Genomic DNA, 20,419 nt, shown 5'->3' on the forward strand with positions numbered 1-20,419 from the left:
GGCAAGGGAAACAAAAGCAAAAATAAACAAATGGGACTATATCAAACTAAAAAGCTTCTGCACAGCAAAGGAAACCATTATCAAAGTGAAAAGGCAACCTACTGAATGGGAGAAGATATTTGCAAATCACATACCTGATAAGGGGTTAATATTCAAAATATATAAAGAACTCATACAACTCAACAAACAAACAACCCAATTAAAAAATGGGCAGAGAATCTGAATAGACATTTTTCCAGAGAAAACCTACATATGGCCAACAGGAACATGAAAAGATGTTCGACATCATTAATTATCAGGGAAATGAAAATCAAAATCACAGTTGAGATATCACCTCAGGCCTGTTAAAATAGCTATTATTGAAAAGACAAGGAATACAAATGTTGGAAATAATGTGGAGAAAAGGAAACCCTCATTCACTGTTGATGGGACTGTAAATTGGTGCAGCCACTATGGAAAACAGTATGAGGATTCCTCAAAAAATTAAGAATAGAACTAACATATGACCTGGATACCCACTTCTGGGTATTTATTCGAAGAACAAAAAAACACTAATTCAAAAAGATACATGCATCCCTATGTTCACTGCAGCATTACTTGCAATAGCCAAGATACGGCTAAGTGTCCATCCATCGATGGATGAATGGATAAAGAAGATGTGGTATATATATACAATGCATCCCTAAATTTTGACATGTTGTCTTTCATTGTCATTCAATTCAAAATATAATTTCCCCTGTGATATCTTCTTTAATCCTAGAGTCATTTGGAGGTGTGCTATTTAATTTCCAAAACTTTCAGACTTTTCTGGGTATATTATTATTACTGACTCCTAATTTAATTCACTATTGTCACAAAATATACTCAATAATATTTCAAAATTTGAAATGGATTAAGATCTTGGGAGAGTATTTTAGGTGCACTTGTAAAGTACGTATATTCTGCAGTTATTGGGTGTACTATTCTACAAATGTCATTAGGTCAAGTTGGTATAAAGTGTTGTTCATATCATCTATACTTACTGTTAATTTTTGTTCTGTACATTTTTGCTTCATTTATTTGAAGCTTTGTTATGAGGCATGAACATTTATGATTATTATGTCTCCCTGACAACTTGATATTTTTCATTATGAAATGTCCCTTTTTAAAGTCTGGTAATACTCCTTGTCTTAAAGTATACTGTTTTGAGAGTAATAAAAGCCACTAATATAGGTTTTCCTGTGCTTGCTATGTTTACTGTATATATTGTTTTCTGTCCCTTTATTTCATGGTACGTGTTTTTGTGTTTTGTATTTAAAGTGGGTTTCTTGTACACAGCATATAGTTGGCTCTTTTTTAAAAAACAGTCTGAAAAGATTGTCCTTTTAATTTGAATGTTTAGTCCATTTACATTTAGTGTAGTTAATGGTATAGTTGAACTTAGGTTTATATTTATTCTTTATTTCTATTTATCCTTTATTTTTGTTGCTGTTGTTTTGTTGCTGTTTCTCTATTCTTTTCAGTTTTCTTTGGGGTTCACTAAAATCTATATTAGTCCATTTTAGTTTCTCTACTACCTTGTTTTAAAAAATAAAGTTCTCTTTTTTTTTTTTAAAGAATCAATTTTATTATTTATTTTTGGTTGCGTTGGGTCTTCGTTGCTACATGTGGGCTTTCTGTAGTTGTGGCGAGCAGGGGCTACTCTTCATTGCAGTGTGCGGGCTTCTCATTGTGGTGGCCTCTCTTGTTGTGGAGCACAGGCTCTAGGTGCATGGGCTTCAGTAGTTGTGGCACACAGGCTCAGTGGTTGTGGCACATGGGCTTAGTTGCTCCATGGCATGTGGGATCTTCCCAGACCAGGGATCGAACCCGTGTCCCCTGCATTGGCAGGCGGATTCTTAACCACTGCGCCACCAGGGAAATCCCCCTCCACTACCTTTTAAACTATACATCTTTGTATTATTTTTAGTAGTTTCTCTGGGGACTAAATATGTATCCTTAACACAGCATAGTCTACCTAGCATTAAAACTATACTACTTCTTGTAAAGTGTAAGAAGATTTCAATGATATAGATTTAATATGCTCATCCTTTGTGTCTACATATGTCATAAACCCCCAAAACAGTGATATCATTCTTCCTTTAAACAGTTATATGTATTTTCAAAAATAACAAAAGAAATATTATAGCCTTTTATATTTATCCACGTACATTATCATGTTCAATGCTTTTCATTCCTGTCTTTAAATATAAGTTCACATGGGGTCATTTCCTTTCAGCCTGAAGATCTTCCTTACATATTTCTTGTAGTTCAGGTCTCATGGTGATGAAATCTCTGGTTTTGTCTAAAAATGCCTTTATATCACCTTCTTTTGTGAAGGATATTTTTGATGAATTTAGAATTCTGGGTTGGCAGACTTCTTTCTTAATCATTTAAAGGTTCATCCTATCGTCTTCTTGCCTCAAGTGTTTCTGATGAGAAGTTGACCATTATTAGTATTGTTATGCTCCCTATATGTAATGTATTTCTTTTTTTTTTTCCTGACTGCTTTCAACATTTTTAAAAATCTTTTGCCTTTATCACTGTGACTATGATATGTACACTAAAATCACACTAGGTGTGGTTTTCTTCATATTTACGCTGCTTGAGGTTTCCTGAGCTTCTTGAATTTGTTAACTTTGAAGTATTTCACCAAATTTGGGGAAATTTCAACTATTATTTACACATCATTTGTCTTTCTTCTTTCTGGGACTCTAATTACCTATAGGCTATACCACTAGATACTGTCCCACAGGTCACTGGTCTGTTAATAATTTAATCATATTTCTCTGTTCCTCAGATTGAATAATTTATAGTAATCTTTATTATGTTCACCAACCTATTGTACTGCTGCCTCCGTTCTGCTATTAAACCCACCTAGTGAAGCTTTCATTTCAAATAATTTATTTTTAATTCAAAAAATTTCATTTTTGTATGACTATGCATTCCTTTAAATTCCTATTCATAGTTATAATAACTGTTTTAAAGTCCTTGTCTGCTAATTCCAACATCATGGTCATGTCAGTATTGACAATTTTTTTCTCACGATCGTGGGTTATACTCTTCCATTTCTTTTCACATCTAGTAATTTTTATTTATTTATTAATTTTATTTATACAGAACACTAAATCTCTAAAATGTAAGAGAAAGACTAAGATAATCATGCAATGGCCATAAGGTAGAAAGTTATGGAGCCATTAAAGCTATACTTTAAAAGAATCTGGAATAACATGATTATAACTATATTATAAAAATGCATGGACAAAAGAGAAAGAGGAACTATAACAGCATTTGCTTTTGACATAGCGGACTTTGGATTTTTAACTTCTATTCTGTTGGCATTTCCCATCATTTCTATGATAAAACTGCATTAGTTTAATACTCAGAATATTTGATTTCCTTTGACAAAAATATCTTGTCTTCATTCTAATTCTTCTGTGATCCTTAGGAAATAATTCATTTCCATATGCTGTCTGGATATCACTGCATCCTTAGTAGACTTTTCTGTTATAGTGGAACGATCAGAATCTTTTGAGTCAGAAGCCCTTGGCCAGAATATTGCCTGTACGACTAAACCAACCAAATGGCTATTGACTGGTCATTTAATTCTCTGAGACTCATTTTTCTATCCGTACACCAGGTGCAATAAAAATATTTATTTGAGAAAAGACCAAATGTAACGAGAGCAAAACTGGTTTTAAATAGGAACACACTCATAAGTGCTCGTAATCTTGCGATGATAAATAGTTGAGATTTTTAAATGGATAGTTTCTCATTCCTAACCTGATCTTCCCACTAATGACATATGGGCCATTAGGCCTCTTTGGGGGATCTTGGCTGAGCCATTTTGGTTTACAAGCATTTGGCTAATGACCTAATCACAGAGGATTGGCAGAGCTTTTTTTTTTTTTTTTTTTGGTACCTAGTTGTTTATCCAGGAGAGTTACTTTGAAATGTGTCTTAACTGTGTCTACTGTCCTATTCTTCTCGCTCTTTTCCTTTGCATAATTTCTCATCCTTTCAGAATCACAAAAAAGCAATTTTTCCCACTGCTATTTTGAGGGTGAATTTGGGGTTCTTTGAGAGAAGTAATATTCTTTCTTCCCCTACTCCCTCCTGAAGCCAAGTGCCTATAATTCAGTTCAGTAAGTTCTTTTATTCACCCACATCGATAATTCCTTTAAAAAAGATAATTTCCACTCAAAGCCTTTCATCTGTTGATCTCAGCACTTCAGAAACTAATTAATCTTCACAATATGTTTGGATCAGCATTATCCCTTTTGTTTTCAGATGAGCAAACAAACACTATGAAATTAAGCAGATTGCTCAAGGTCAAATGGAGAGTCAGGATCTGAGCCCAATTTGAACTCAGAATCCCATATTTTCAAGATTGGGATGGAAACACAAGTCTGTGAACACAAGTGCACTGTTGAGAGCATCTGACGAGCGACAGCATGCTTGTCTGCATCTCAGGACGTTATACACGTTGCTAATAGGGAGTGACATTCATAATCGTCTTGTAAACACTTTCCAAAATGAAGTCATTTCTCAATATTCTTGTTGGCAACATAGCAGTTTATCCCTCCTACTTCATTTCTTCCTTCCCTACGTAAGGTGATCATAATTTCCAGGTTACCAAGGACAGTTCCAGGTAAACCAGCTTTCTGGCATAGTTATGAAAATCAGCCCCTTTTTTCTCTCAACAGTGTTCCACTTAAGACAAAGTTAACTGGTCACCTTGCCGATGAAACACCTGGACCACTAGCGTAACATGATCAGTTAGGTAAAACGCAGCCATTTCCTTCCCCCAAACCAAAACCCAGGAAAGAGGACGGTAATGTGTATCCAAAGAAACAGTGAGCAGAGGCCATGTGGGATGGTGAGAAAGTAGGAAAAGATGGAAAGAAATAAGTGACGGGAGGTTGGCAGAAGCAGAGATTTTGAGAAAGGGGAGATTCTCAAGATTAAAAAGGAACTAAGAAGGGTGTGGGGCTTTTGGTGGGCCCTCAAGGGTTTGGATACGTGGAGGTGAGTATCCAAGCACCAACAAAGGTCTCTTGTTCCAGGTGTGGCACAGAATTAAAAGAGCAGTCCCTTTTCAAATGAACTGGGCAGGTTTAATAATAAGCCTCCCAATAATGCCCATGAGGCCGCATAGACCAATGGTCCTTCCCTATATTCCAAGCTTTCATAAGCTCCACCGATGAATGTGGACATAGTATACGGACAGCAACAGTGTCCATCCCCACCCCACATAAACAGTTGTGATTGAATTTCTCAAAACTCTGGCGATTGGATCCTCAGAACCATTTACTTTTTTTTAGGAAAATAAAATAATGTGACATTTTCTGTAGCTACATATGGTAGGCTCAAATTCATACCAACTCCAGCAGTCAAAAAGCAAATAGCATCTGGCTGCAAACTATATTTATTGCTAAAACTTCCCAAACATGCATTTCAAAGAAAGTATAGGAGAGGCAGAGAACTCAATTGACTCCAGTGTCCCTGCTTGGTTTACTGGTCAACATCCCTTAAAGACAAAAGACATGAGTTGCATGCCTGATTTAGTGAGCATCTTGAAACAAGCAATTATGAAAGACTTCAGTCCACTGTTCCTCCATGGCAGAAGACGGTGGGGAGAATGGTTTACCCCTCATCTGGTGTTTCATCTGATAAAAATACACCCGTGACGTGTTACTTCAATTGTGCATATGGTTTACTAAACTGTAAATGACTAATTTATTATCCAATTTTCTTGTCAGTCTCAGAGACGTTTTTTAATCCCTGCAAAGGAAGGAGGGAATTTAACATACCATCTAGTTTTTCAAGGTCCCAATCTGGAGTACCCCCAAGTATTTATGAAACACCATCTACTCTGAGTCACTGTCTGCATCTCATTAATGCGGTGGAGGGGGGCAGTCTATGAGTTCTCAGGGAAAGTTTCCACAACACCGAGAGCGAAGCAAAGGGGATATTACCATATTCCATAAGGACTATATATTTTGACCTTTAAGACTCCATAGAATATGATAAAATTTAGCTTTAACTTTATATCTTTGTATCTACGCAAATGAAAACAATAATTATTGCTCCTGAGGTTCAAATGAACAATCTAAAATTTGTTACCTCTAGTTTCTTAGTGAAACCATATTACTATTATTAAACTATAGGATTTGATGTACTTAAGATACTCTATGATCCAGAAAACAAACAATTACCTAGAAATACTGTGTAACTCTACTTCTTACAGCACATGCTTCTTTTGAAATTCAATAAAAACAAAATAAGACTCTGCCTTCTTTTAAGTGAAAACACTTGCAAAACATCTTAAACACAGCTTCACCAGCAAAAGGCTGCTTTGGCCCACAAATTCAGAAAATAGTTTTTTCAAAGACAACAGTTTGGAGGATGCTTCTGCTAACTTCCCCCTCACGACATAGGACAGAGTCACTCTGGGCATAATTTTCCGGACAACAGCATGGAATATTGAAGAAGGGTTACCTCCTATGGCTTCTTCTCCACTTAGAAAAATCCTACTTATTCTTCAAAAGTTTTACAGCCTCTGAGCAACCTGCCATGACTTTCCCTGAAAGAATTATTCACTCCTCAGTGTTGCCACATTTTGTACATGCATTTATTAGAGCACATCATAATAAGCACCATATACATATATATATATATATATATATATATATATATTTGTTTCCCTCCCTTCAGTGTGAGCGCCTTGAAGACAGGAAAGGTATCTTATTTGTTATTCCAAAAACAATCTAGGAATTCTCTTTCATCTTCTCCTTCTCTCCCTGCCCATTCGGTCCACCCAGTTCATAAATAAGTTCTGCCGACTTTACCCAAAACATAATTTGTTTCCATGGCTATCACCTCTCATCACAGCATTATAACCTCTCTCTGGGGCGATGATTATTTTTTCTTCTGCTTTTGCCCTCCTACCATCCATTGGTTCATAATAGACCTAGTGATCTTTTAAAAATGTAAATCAAATCATGATACTCTCCTGTTTAAAATGTTCACTGCCTTTCCATGGAACTCAGAAAAAAATACAAACTTCTCGGAGGCTTGCAAATCCAACTTCAGTGGCTCTCAACAGAGGGAGGCCTTGCCATGCCTGGAGGGGACATATGGCAATGTATGGGAACACGTGTGCTTGTCACAGCTGGAGGAGTGCAGTGTCCTGGCATCTAGTGGGTGGGGGCCAAGGATGCTGCTATACATCCTGCAGTGCACAGAAGGGCCCCACATCAAAGAACTAACCAGGCTCAACTAGCAATAGTGCCGAGGTTGACAAACCCTCCTCCAAGAGATCTATTCCCCACTCATCTCTCCAAGTACATCTCACGCGCTGCTCTCCCTCCATGCAAAGCCACGGCACCTGCTCTGTCTTGGTTCCAGTACCACTGTAAGCTCCTTCCCACCCTACAGCCTTTGTGCTAATTCTTCCTTCAGCTTGAAATGCTTCCCCCTGATATTTACATGTGCTTCTCCTTTGTTGCGTAAATTTCAGCTTAAAAGTTATCTCTTTGTAAAAGCCATCTTTAACCCCCAAGCTTAAAAACCCACCTAGCCACTTACTGTCACATCAACTAATGTTAATCCGTAGTTTATTTTAATTTCATTTAAATCACAATTTAAATCATAACCACCTGTTTCTTACATATTTATTTATTTCAGTCACCCAGTAAATTAAATGTTCCATGAGGGCAGAGACATTCTCTATTTTGTTTTCTGTTTTAGTCCCAGAAACTAACACAGTGCCTGGTATATTTGAATCACTCAATACATTTTTTCAAAAATTAACAGATGTAATAATAAATACTTTTCGCAAAGTAAAACACTAGGTCCCTGCACTGTCCCTCAGGTCAATGTTATTAATACAACTTCACTCAAGTTCAGAATTTGGGGTGAAGGGGGCAGATTTTGACTTTCCACTTCTGAGCCGGAAAATAATTAGAAGGGCACCTCTAAGAGCTAAGTGGAAAGACGTGGGTTTATGGATATGCAAATATATCTAATGCATGAGCATAAATAGAAACACTAATGTACACAGGCATAAAGTGCCCATGATTACGGCAAACGTTCTAATTAATAGATTAGTGTCCACGTAAAGGATAACAGAGGAGACAGTGCTCTCAGCTCGGGCTGTTCCCACGCATCCCTCACTTCTCAGCCATGAGAAGACGGAAAGATAGAGTCCCAGACCTAAAGCAGTTCAGCCCAAACACACTTTGCTTGGCCTTCCAAATGGGTGACGAATCATCCACCAGCCACGTTTCCCCAGCACTGTTGCATTTCTGCCAGAAATGTTGAGATGGTGACTCAGACGGCAGTCCCTGTAAGTCACCTGAAGAGGTACAATCCCAGGATCCCAAAGCTGGAGAATGCAGCATCAATTTTTATTACAAGCCTTGCTGGTCCACAGGCTGATTTCTCCTGGGTGCAGCCTCACGCCTTGGAGTCCCTGCGCCTTCCGGCCCATGGTCATTTGTCTGGCAGCTGTAACCTGAGCTGAATGTCTGAGCAGGGGGCCATCATTGATGGGCACAGAGAAAAACCTATCTCGTGTTTACTTCTGTCATTCAGTCTTAGGTGCTTGTTAATACGCCACCCTCACACCATAGCCTGGAGGGAGGAACTCAAGATCAAAACATCACAGGTTCTTAGAAGAGTAATTGGACTAAGTGGGCGTTCATTTTAAAGTTGTGGGAATCGAGCCACAGAGGGGATGGAAGTAAGAAATCTAATATTTCAAAAGCCAGGTGCCTGCTTTCATAATGATGTATTTAATGATCGTATTTACTTGAATACTATCAAGGAAAAAAAATACGGTGTTGGTTAATGATTGAAAAGTCTTTTAAACAACAAGCAAAGGCCATGCGGCGACAGCCAGTCTGCGCTGACAACACCCGCACCCTCTCTGCAGAGTCCTGTGTGCGTTTGTCTCTATTCTTACATTACTCTCTCCTTTTCCCTGCCAGTGCTTCCAGGAACAGAGAATGAAAACGGCAACCCTTCATCCAGGTCCCTGTGGTGTGCACATCCTAAGGGTCCCCCATGGTGATCTGAAAGTATAATGAGACTCTGCAGAAGTTAAAACTCTCCCAGTTGCAACTGGCAAAAACTGCAAAGCCAAGCTGGTTTAAGAGGGAAAAAAAACAAAGGGAATATTTACTAGTTCAGGTAGCTGAATAGCTCAAGGTGTAGAGGAATTCAGGCTTGGCTGGCTTCAGGGACCTTTTAAATGATATCTTTGGGTCTTGCTTTTTCTCTATCTCATGATTCCATCTCCAAGAATGTGGGTTTCACTCTTAGATTCCACATGGTGCCAAGATGGCTGCAAGCAGCTTCGGCCCTATATCCTCCCAAGTTCAAGTAAAATTTTAAAATCCCACAGACTTCATGGTACTGGTTCCAGTGGGTACATGTGTTCAGCTTCCAACAATCGTGATGACTGGCATTCACACTGCTTTGATTGGCAGGTATAAGTCACATGCTCCCTCCCTGGAGACTGACATAGTGGGAGCTGGACCAGAAGTCACAAGAGCTGAGAGTGATGGGGGGGAGGTCCCTGAAGGAATCTGGGCCCAAATAGAAGTAGGGGGAATGAATTCTGGGCTGCAGAACTGACAGGTGCCCACTCTACACTCAAGCAAAAAACACACCTGACTTTCAGGGAGTTTAGAATCCCGAGTGCAGAGAGGTTAATAATATAATAATCAGGTAGCCAAAGCAGCTGAGCGAGGCCTGATCTTTTCTTCGTTTCCAATAACCTTGAGCTGGTGATTGTTTTCTGAGCCTGTAAGCAGATTTATCATCTTGAGTATCTTGAGTTTAAGTTGATGTGAATGGCTTTATGTTTTAGACCTCTCTGCTTAAAAGGTTTTTCCTGATCAAGTCCTCTTACTTCTAAGATGGGTCTTCCCCTATGAGCAAGATTTGTAAATATAAGTCAAGTTGCACGATGACAGCATCATGCAAATGAGACCCACCACAGGCACATGGGTGGGTGCCACAATAGGACAGGGAAGCTGTGTCTCTTAACTTCTTTTAACCACTGGAAACTAGGGATATGGAACCTCATGGGAGGTTAGTGATGTGATCAAGGCTGTAACTGAAAGCCATAGTTGGCCTTATAAAATCCCCTTACTCTCAAGACCAAGTGTTCATCCTTCAGGGTCACTGGACCTAAAAGGCTCAGGTTTGGGGTGGTCACTTGACTGTACCAAGCCTTCCATCACTTCCCTTTGCAGTGCAGATAAAGGCTGAGCGCCTCTCCCAAACCTCGCTGTGAGCCCCACTACATGGCCTCTGGGTACTTCTCGAGCCTCATCTTTGGGCATCTCCCACAATCCTAACCCTATTCTCTGCACCCTTCAACCATACAGATTCTTTAATCTGCAGTTCCTCAAACAAGCCAAGCTCTTTCCAGCTCTTTGCCTCTCTCACCGTCAACTCTACCCTTCCTCCCTCGCTCTTCTCATGAATAGCTCTTTCATTTTCCATTCAAATAGCTCCTCAGAGAACTTTGTGGAGTTCCCTACCCAAAATATCCCATCTCCCACAAACATTTATTTAACAAATAATTACTGAGTATCTACTAGGTGTCAGACACTGTTTTAGGAACTAGAGATACTGAAAGAACTTCTTGTGTTTCTCTTTGTGATGCCTTGGTTTTCTTTCACATACATTTCACATCTTGTGATTGCTTTATTTATGTGTCTATTTATTTGTGGTTGCTTTTCTGTCCCTCCCACTAGGTCATAAGCTGTATAAGTGCAGGCATTGTGTTTGCTGTATCGACATCATTGGGACTAAGTAGATATTCAATAATTATCAGCTGAATGAATGGAGAAGGACTTGGATTCACTCATGCTAATACATAATAAGAAATGGATTAAGAACTGACAGTAGGAAATAATCTCAAAGGTTAAGGAAAGGCCCACACAAGAGTGTAGGAATTACTCCTATGGGTGTTGGTTTGTCCGGCCAAAGTGTCCTGCCCAAATGAAGCTGCCATAAGTTTGACCTACGATCATATGATCACAAGAACACGCCATACAGATGAAGTTGAAAAATGTGTCCCAAAATGGAATTCCCAAAGGTAGTTATGGGAGGCTGTACCACACGATGATCTCATGGACATACTATTCCCAAAACTAGCATTTCAGCCACCTGGTAATAGAATTTGATATTTTACAGCAAGGGGATCATTCCCTTGGCTTGTTGCTAACAACTGTTTGAGAACTGGTGACGCTCCAGCCTCTGTACTAAGAGGTTTACGATCATTAATTCGCTGAGTTTTCACAACCGTGTTATGAGATAGGCTTATTATTATCCCCATTTTTAAGATGGGACAACTGAGGCAAAAAGAGGTTAAGTAACAGAATGAACTCAGCGGGTAAGTGGCAGAGTCAGGATGTGAACCCAGACCCAGGTCCCTAACCACCAGGCAACACTGCTAATCTCCATTATACAAGCATAGAAGCCAGGGCTCCGCAAGCTTCACTGGTTTGATCTACTGGTTTGATCTTATCCACGCCATTAGCATTTCCCCATGTGAACACCCAAGTGAGGTTGAGTGTTATCCGTCCATTAACACTTTACAGTAAATGTAAGTTTGAGAAGCTTTGGAAGGGCAGGCTTCTATAAGGAGACGGGGGTGGGGGGGCATTTATGGACAGCACACAGGAAAGAGGGTGAGTAAGACAAACTTGGATACGCCTATAACGTATACAGAAATGGTGCCACCTCCAGTGTGAGTTTATTAAGGGCGGCTGCCCGCAGGCTAGTTCTCAGGGATGCAAGCATCCCAGGACATGGGCTGGATGAGAGCTCCACGGGGTTAGGTAGGAACTGTAGGCTATATCAGATCATAAGAAACAGCAAAGCTTGCTGCCTCAATCTTTAATTAAAACGCCACATCCAAACACTATGAGACAGAGGCACTCAAAAGCTTGTTCACACGTTTCCAAAGAGGCCTGGGAGATTAACTTCTTTATTTGTTCCTTTAAAGACAAAATTCTGTGATTGCATAACTAGATGAATTAGGTGACCTCTAAAGTCCTTTATTGTAAAATCCTAAAGATTCTACAACAAGGTGCAGGAGTAATCGTGTGAGCTCCATTTCTTCCTCAATGTACGTTCTTGAGAAGCCCTGTACAACTCATGTGAGATATAAAGGAAACACGTTTAAGCCTTCTGGGAGAAAAATGCAAGACAGAAGTACAGTAGGAATGACATTGGTCGGTGTCACCCTGGCAAAAGCTAGCTGAATCGTGGAATACGCTGGAGGTACAGGAGGAAGGCAGTTTGGCTGCAATATTTGTATATTATATTCATCTTTCTCCACAAATAAGATGATGATTGGATTCAAATCACATTTCAAACAGGATTCATTGCTGAAATGTCAAAAATGAGGTAGCACTCAACTCTTGCAAAACCTTGAAATCTGTTCCATAAAAGGCAATTTCAGCATAAAGCATGGTTAACCTTGAATAGTTAGATTAATGATCCAGCACTGTTCAACTGAGCACCGATGAATAAACAAAACTTTACAAGCAAATTTAGCAACATCTTAGAAGAAGAAAAGCAAAACCAATCAGCAAAGATGAATGGCGATGAAACAGAAACATTTCGGAGCAGGAGAGTGATAGCAGCAGTAAATGTACCGCAGAGAAGGAGAAACTCTCTTTTCCCTTAAATCCCCTGTGCAGCAGAGGATCCATTCTGCTTAAAAACAAAACAGCAACAACAAAAACAACATAGATCCGCCAACCCCCGGAGTAATTTCTTGACAATCGGTTTAAAATCTTTGGTTGTAACCACTTAACTTATCTTGTCTACTGTGCTGTTTTTCTAGGGGGCGAGTGGTATATTCAGTGCACCGATCTTGTCCCTACCAAGTAAAGGGAGCAAGATGGAAAAAGAAAACTACATCACTGCACAGATGGCCTCAGGACAGAAAGAAAAGACACACGTTGTGCCTCTGTGTCCCCCACACCACATGGTATCTTGTGTAAGGGTGTCTGGCAGAGGAGGGGGAGAGGTAAAGGATGCCAAGTTTAAGAGATCCAGCTTTAGTTTAACTGTGGCCATAACATCACTCAGGTTTGATACCTACTTCATCCAGGCTGCATTAAAATCCTCAATTTAAAAATAATAAAGCCAGATCTTCTTGGGATATTAACCAGGATTGTGGGGAGTGAAACTCATACCGTAGGCTTCTTTTGGAGAAAGCACAAGAATCAGCCAGCTCGTGTCAGCAAGTCACCGGGCAGCCTCCACGCACTTCGTGGGCACCGGATGTCCAACACTCCTGCCCACTCTTGGGAATGCACTGCCTCTGCAGCTGAGCCAGAGCTGGCCACTGCCTACATACTGTCTTGTCAGGGTTTAGACTTTTCCAGGTCACTTGCGCCCTGACTCCTGCTTCAGGGAATAACTTGCCCTTGTCAACGTGCTTGGGACTGTGAGCTGTTTTCAACCCCTTCAATGAAGCCCGGCTTCTCCCCATTACACAGATGAGATAGCTGAGGCTCAAGGTCACGCCATCCATTAGCAGAGGCTCATTACGGACACCAAATCTACTGTTCATTTTACTCTCCAATGCGGCTCCTTTCCCACGCTGCAGGAAGAAGAAAGTGCAAAGACGAATTACGCCCCTCCCTCTCTTTCTTCCGCGACATGAAATGGGTGTTTATCATGTTGCAGGCACCATGCTACGCTTTAGGACAGGGGTTGGCAAACTATAGATCTCGGGCCACCAGCGGACTGCTTGTTTTTGTACAAACCACAGGCTAAGAAGGGTTTTTTCCAATTCTAAATGGTTGGGGGAAGAATCAAAAGAAGAATAATATTTTATGCCATGGAAATTATATGAAATTCACATTTTAGTTAGTGGCCATAAATAAAGTTTTATTAAAACACAGCCAGGCCTATCCATTCATTTATCATCCCTGGCTGCTTTCACGCTACTACGGCGGGGCTGAGAGGTAATGAAGACCCTATGGCCCACGAGCCTAAAATATTACCTGGCCCTTTATAGAAAACGTTTGGAGAGCCCTAGCCCTAGGAGAGATCAATGGATAGAATTGAACATCCAACAGGTGGAGCCCAGATGCTGGAAAGGAGCTCATTACACCCTGCCGCCCCCAAACCTGCATCTCCTTCTGCATCATCCCTCCTGGGAAAAGAGTTTAGTACAGTCACTCAAACCAGCAAGCTGCCAACCTCCACCAGCTCTGACCTCTCTCTCCTGCTTCCCCGAAGGATCACCAAGCCCCCCATGCGTCACTCCTGACACGTCTCTAGAATCTAACCCCTCCATCTGACTATACCGGTCCTCTTGTCTCCCATCCTATTTCCTCCAATAACTTCCCTCATGCCCCCTGCCCCAACCTGGCAGTCATCGCCTCTTCTCTCTTATGTGTCCTCTAAAATATGTCTTCGATCATCACTGTGACCTGCAAGCCCACAGAAGGATGCCTGCAATGACAAGCAGTCACTGAAATGCACATAAGAATGTGAGGGCCTCTTGTCTCCTCGTTGAACTAGTTCCAGTTAGAAAGACTGACACCATCCAGTGTTGGCAAGGGTGCCTTCTAAGAGGCTCTTCCGGGTGCTGCTGGTGGGAGTGCACACTGGTGAAGCACTTGTGACAGGAAATTTGGCAATATTTACTGAAATGTATTATGTGTTCTCCTTCGAACCCCGCATTCCTCTCCTTAGGATCTATTTTAGAGAAATACCTGTCTAACCCCCCAAAGAGATTTGTTCAAGGACATTCACTATAGCAATGCTTGTCCGAGAGAATAAAGAAAAAAGAAAGGGAGAAACGGCCTAAATGGGCACTTTAGTCCACATCCAGATTTGATTTAATGGTCCATAACTTTAACCACGATTTATTTTCCCCCTAGAACTTCAACTCATATGCCCTTCTGTGCTTTCATTTCTAGACCATCCAGCTGTTGGTTTCCTCTGGGTCTAGACCAAAGCTACTGAGCCGTTCTTTATCAGAATAAAGAAAACCACGCACCACGCAGACCCACATCATTCTGAGCGTGGGGTCCACAGCCTCCTCTGTGCCCGGCACTGCCTGCACCATGGCTACCAGCCCCTTCCCAAGGAGAAGAAAGGACCAACTTGACCGTTGTAGTCACACTTGGATTCCCAGGGCTTAGAGCACAGAAGGCACCCAAGAAAACTCTTCTGAAGGAGCACATTTCCTCCCCCATTTTCCATACGGCTATTTAAAGCACTGCCTGCTCTCCTCACATCTTTGGTCTCCCCGACCTGTCAGAGGCCTCCTACTGCAAAAGAGATAATAAACGCCAACAGAGAACAACGCTCTCCAAATCCCTGCTCTAAAGACTATGGACTTCCTCATACCCAAACTTTCTTCCATCACACGGGGGAAGGTGTCCCTTCTCGCACATCCTCTCTGTCCCTTACGAGCCCCAGATGAACGCTCTCCCTCCTGAAGCAGTCACCCTCAGACCCCTGCTGGCCTTTTCCCAGTATTGAGACACCCAAATATCTCCATCTCATGACCTCCTCTTGATCTCATGCCTACGTCTGCCTGCTCATCTGCAGTTTCTCCCTTCCTTCACAGCAAAGCTTAGCGAGACTGACTGTCTCCACTTTCTCACTTTCCACTCACTTCTCAAACCCACCACCATCTGGCATCTGCCTGTCCTCATCATGACAACATCACCCATACTTTTCTTGTAGCCAAATCCAACGGTGTGTCCAAATCCTTACACGACTCTACCTCTGTGAAATATCTGACATGAATTATTGCTTCTCCTCTTGTAAATTCTATGCCCTTGACATCCATTACACAAGGTAACACGCTCCTGGTTTTCCTCCTACACCTCTGCTCATGCTCTGTGTTTTAGTGGGTTCTTTCTCTGCCCTCCTAGAAACTCTGAATTTCCCCAGCCTTTTGCTCTGGGTAGGGCAATCACATAACTTACTTTCCAAACTGGGACAGACTGACAGTGAAAGGGGCGCTACTGGAAGTGATGCTGAAGCCACAGGCACATGGCAGGAATAGCCCGGTGCCCTGGGATGTACAGCAACCCTAATTCTTGGACCTTATCTTTTCTTTCTGCCTCTCTCCCAGGGAAGCACCTTCCATTCCCATGGCTTCAAGCACCCTCACCCCTCTGATGAACTCTCAATCAGACACCTATCTCTAAACCTCAGCTGGGTCTCTTACAGGAGTGCCAAGCCCAACATTTCCATAATGAGCTCATCATCTCCCCACTCCAACATATTCTTTGTGTTCAGCACAAATGCCCCCCATCCACTCACGTATCCAGTTTGGGAAACCAGGCATCGTGCACCCTCTTCCGCAGCCCTAACACGCAGTCACCGGCTCTGCTCATCTACTGTGGTAAAAGGGCTCACATGCATCTAATTCTTTCTTTCTCAGCTGCTACTTTCTGTTTCCAGGGCCAGTCTTCTCTCAGCAGGATCAAAGCTACAGACTCCAACCTTGCCCCCTTACTGCCACTTCTGCACACCCGCTCCCCACTCTTGAACCCTTCTGCGTACTCTAGGAGGAGTAAGCTTCCTAAAGAACTGTTCAAGAGATTTCATAATCTGATACTCATACATTGGGATAATGGCAAGGAGGGAAATAAAGAGGATGTTCAGATCACATATGACACGGGGGCTGTATTCTTTAACCAGGGAGCGGAAGGGCGGCCTCTGGGAAGGGGTGACATCTGCACTGAGGTCTGAAGGATGAGCAGCCAGCTGACCAATGGGGAAGAGCATTCCAGGACTAGGGAACAGCCACTGCAAAGGCCCTGAGGCAGCTGAATAGCCTAGTTAGAAATGGGAGAGTGTGTACACACACCCACACCATCAGATGGCCCATCTGGGAGACAGCTGTGTGCAGTCTGATACCCTGGACATGACGAGCGGGGACATCAAGACCAAAGTGACGAACTGCAATTCCGACCTTTCTCAACAAACATGATTAGGGCTACTTTAAACACACCGTCGGGGAAATACAGAAAGATGCCCAGGGAGCTGTCGAGAAGGACGGTGGCACCAAGGGTTGCCGGGTGTGGGAAGCCCTCTCCCAAACAGGCCCAGGTGCACAGAGCCTCAGGCTTCCCTAGAGGTGAACAGGCTAGGGCAGAGGGGGGTGAGCTGGCAGCTGTGCTTCAGTTCGGGGCAGATGGAGCTCAAAGGCTGCAGGGAGCTGAGGGGCTGATAAACATCTGCTGCTGGCAGCCACCGTCCCAAACAATAGAGGCTCTGGTGGCCGAGCCTCCAGCCTCATCTTGATAAATGAGCCATCATCTTAGACTAGAACAGGGTAGAGCCCCTCTTGCCACACCCATGGTCTGCTGGGACTCAGAGGACACCAGAGGACACAGGAAGACAGTACCTGATTGCCTTCTGCAGCGTGAAAGGACAATCAAGCCCTGGGATTAGGGACAATACACAGGGCACGCCTGGAAGCACGACACATCTTTTCGAAAGCAGCCTGCTGAGCTAGACGGGGGTTTTCCAACTCAATGGGAAGCAGAGAGGTCGGAGCTCCGTGCGCTAGGAATCCATGCCTGGGATGCTTCGTTCTGTTACGTGTGGCCTACCACTCCATTACTACCTCTATATAAAATTACATTCCTGATGAAAAATTTAGTACCAAACATTTTATATGATTACAGACAGAAAGTCAAAATTTGCATTTAAATAGACATTAAAAACATGTTGCAGAGGGAAGAGGGACAGCAAAGCAATCTTGAGGAGTCTTTTAAGAGGGGGTGGGTGCTCTGGTGAGGTTTTTCATTTCTGTTAACACAGATCTTGACCCCCCGAAACTCCACTGGAGTGGATGTCAGACTCGCCTCTGCTCAGACGTGACCAGGCAGTTCTCCTCGGCGGAGACTTGCCAGAGGCCAAGGCGCTATCATTTATTCAACAAATGTGTAATTGCCTACCATGCTGGGTTGAATAGTATCCCCTAAAAAGTCACGCCCCGCCCCCAGAACCTCAGAATGTGACCTTATTTGGAAATGGGATTTTTACAAATGTATCAAGTTAAGATGAGGTTATACTGAATTAGGGTGAGCCCTAATCCAATGACTGATGTCCTTACAGGAAAAGAGAGGACACACGGACACAGAGTGGAGAGGCCATGTGAAGATGCAGGCAGAGATTGGAGAGATGCATTTACCAGTCAAGGGATGCCAAAGATCCCTAACAACCACTAGAGGCTAGAAGAGGCAAGGAAGCATTCTTCCTTAGAGCGTTTGGAAGGTGTGTGGCTCTGCCAACAGTTTGATTTCGGACTTATGGCCTCCAGAACTGTGAGAAGAGAAAGTTCTATAGTTTTAAGTCCCCAAGTATGTGATCATTCTTATTGCAGCCCAAGGAAACTAATACAGGAGTCATAAAACCATTAGGCTGAGCCCTCATCCAAGGACCGGTGTCCTTACAAGAAGAGGGGAATTTAGACACAGAGGGAAGATAATGTGGAGAAACACAGGGAGGACGCTATGTGACATCAGAGGCAGAGATCGGAGTGATGTGTCTACAAGCCAAGGAACATCAGGGATTTCTGGTAACCCCCAGAGGCTGGAACAGGCAAGGGATGATTGTCCCCGAGAGCCTTCAGAGGGAGTGCGGCCTCGCCGACACCTTAATTTCAGACTTCTGGCCACCAGAAGTGTGAGAGAGTAAATTTCTGTTGTTTTAGTCACCCAGTACATAGGTACTTTGTTAGAGCAGCCCTAGGAAGTGAATACACCTGTCCACTAAGTGCCAGGCTAGGTGCCATGGACACGGTAGAGGATATAAAGAGCAAAGCTACTGACCTTATGGAACTCGGAGTCTAGTGGGAGAGACAAACCACTCAAAGAATCACAGAAATCAATATAAAATTGCAACTGGGATAACTGCGGTAAGAGAGATCACCATAGAAGGAGAATTCATTATGGAGGGGGCTTGGTTTGCTCAGGGGAGTCATGGGATGGATCCCCATAGAAGTGGGATCACTGAGCTCAAATAGGGAGATAGAGTCATATTAACGCAAGGGGGGGGTGGGTGCTGGGGGAAGCAGGGTGGCAGGAAGGGGAATCCTCGGCCCAGGCCCACCTGCTGGTCCCCCAAACCACAGAAAGGCATCTGTGTAGTAATCTCTCCCTGGACATGGCCAGTCAGGGGCAGTGTGTCCCCACGGTTTATTTGCAGGACGGGAGGGAGAAGAGGTAGGGGGGACTCTGCTCTAAATGGATGCCCTTGTGTTGAGATGCTGGAAACCTCCGGGTACCATTCCGGCTCTGCCACCAATCAAAGCCGAGTGACCTTGGGTCCATCAACAGTCCTGTGAAATGAGCCTCCGGGTTTCCATCTGGATGAGGAGGAGGCAGGGCTGGCCAGCTTCCAAGGGGCTGCCCGGCGATGGTGTGATTCTACACATCCCAGGAGAACGGGCAGAGAATACACAATGGTCTTTCCTAAAGCACTTTCAAGTGAGCCAAAACTGCACAGGCCTTGTCATCTTCTCCCTGCCCAGAAGTAATAATCTGCCCAAAGATATCCAAGAAATAGCACAGGCTCTCTTCCTCTGGCTTTGTCTTAGGGGAGAAAACATACTCTAGTGCTATACCCCAAACTCAAAGGTTTATTCAGTTTGTTCATAGAACTGTCTACTTTGGCTTTATTTTTAAAGGAGAAATTAACCTGGGAAAGGTGGATTCTTCCACAGTGGCCAAACAGTGCCAATAAAAGGCTTCTGCTTTGGAGACTGACAAGGAGAATTCTCTGTGAAGGCCCCCTGTGAAGTTCCCAGAAAATACCCTATTTCCTTTGGTGTTTTGGCAACAGAACAACCATTTGCACCATAAAACTCCTCCTCCCCAAAGAAATGACTTCTGAGACTCCCTGTATACGCTCCTATTGGCCTGCAGATGTTTTAAAGTTGGACCTGGCAGAGTCTCAAGTAGGGAATGAAGAAAAGGAGCAAATAGGAACTCTATACAGCCAGAGCTCCAAGTCTTTGTTCTGCAGGCTGTTTTCACACTTCCTCAGGCGAATGGATTATTAAAACTGCCATTGCTAACGGGAATCCCACCTCTTCAGACTGATAAGGTAAACCTTGACAGCCTAAGATATCTTTATTTCACTTAGAAGTTATTTTTTTCCCATCTCATGCTCACAGATTAAGAATAAAAATTGATTTGACTTCAAAGGAAGGCATTTTATAATTCAACTTGCCTTCACCCCACCCCACCCAGGCATGATTCCTTAATACCAACCAGCGGTGATAACGACAGCTTGTGTCTTGGATCTGGATGGGAAAATGTTACCTTTGCACAAGAACACATGACCAGGATGTAAATGACCTGGGAAAAGACATTATTCC

General features: G+C 42.7%; 1 protein-coding gene across 7 annotated transcripts in view; it reads right to left on the reverse strand.

The window, feature by feature from the left end:
- Positions 1-20,419, reverse strand: part of RBFOX1 (RNA binding fox-1 homolog 1) — a 1,515,726-nt gene that overhangs the window by 1,177,039 nt on the left and 318,268 nt on the right. The window lies entirely within an intron of this gene.

The sequence above is a fragment of the Balaenoptera acutorostrata genome, chromosome 15 (assembly GCF_949987535.1).
Source record: "Balaenoptera acutorostrata chromosome 15, mBalAcu1.1, whole genome shotgun sequence".
NCBI classification, from domain to species: Eukaryota; Metazoa; Chordata; class Mammalia; order Artiodactyla; family Balaenopteridae; genus Balaenoptera; species Balaenoptera acutorostrata.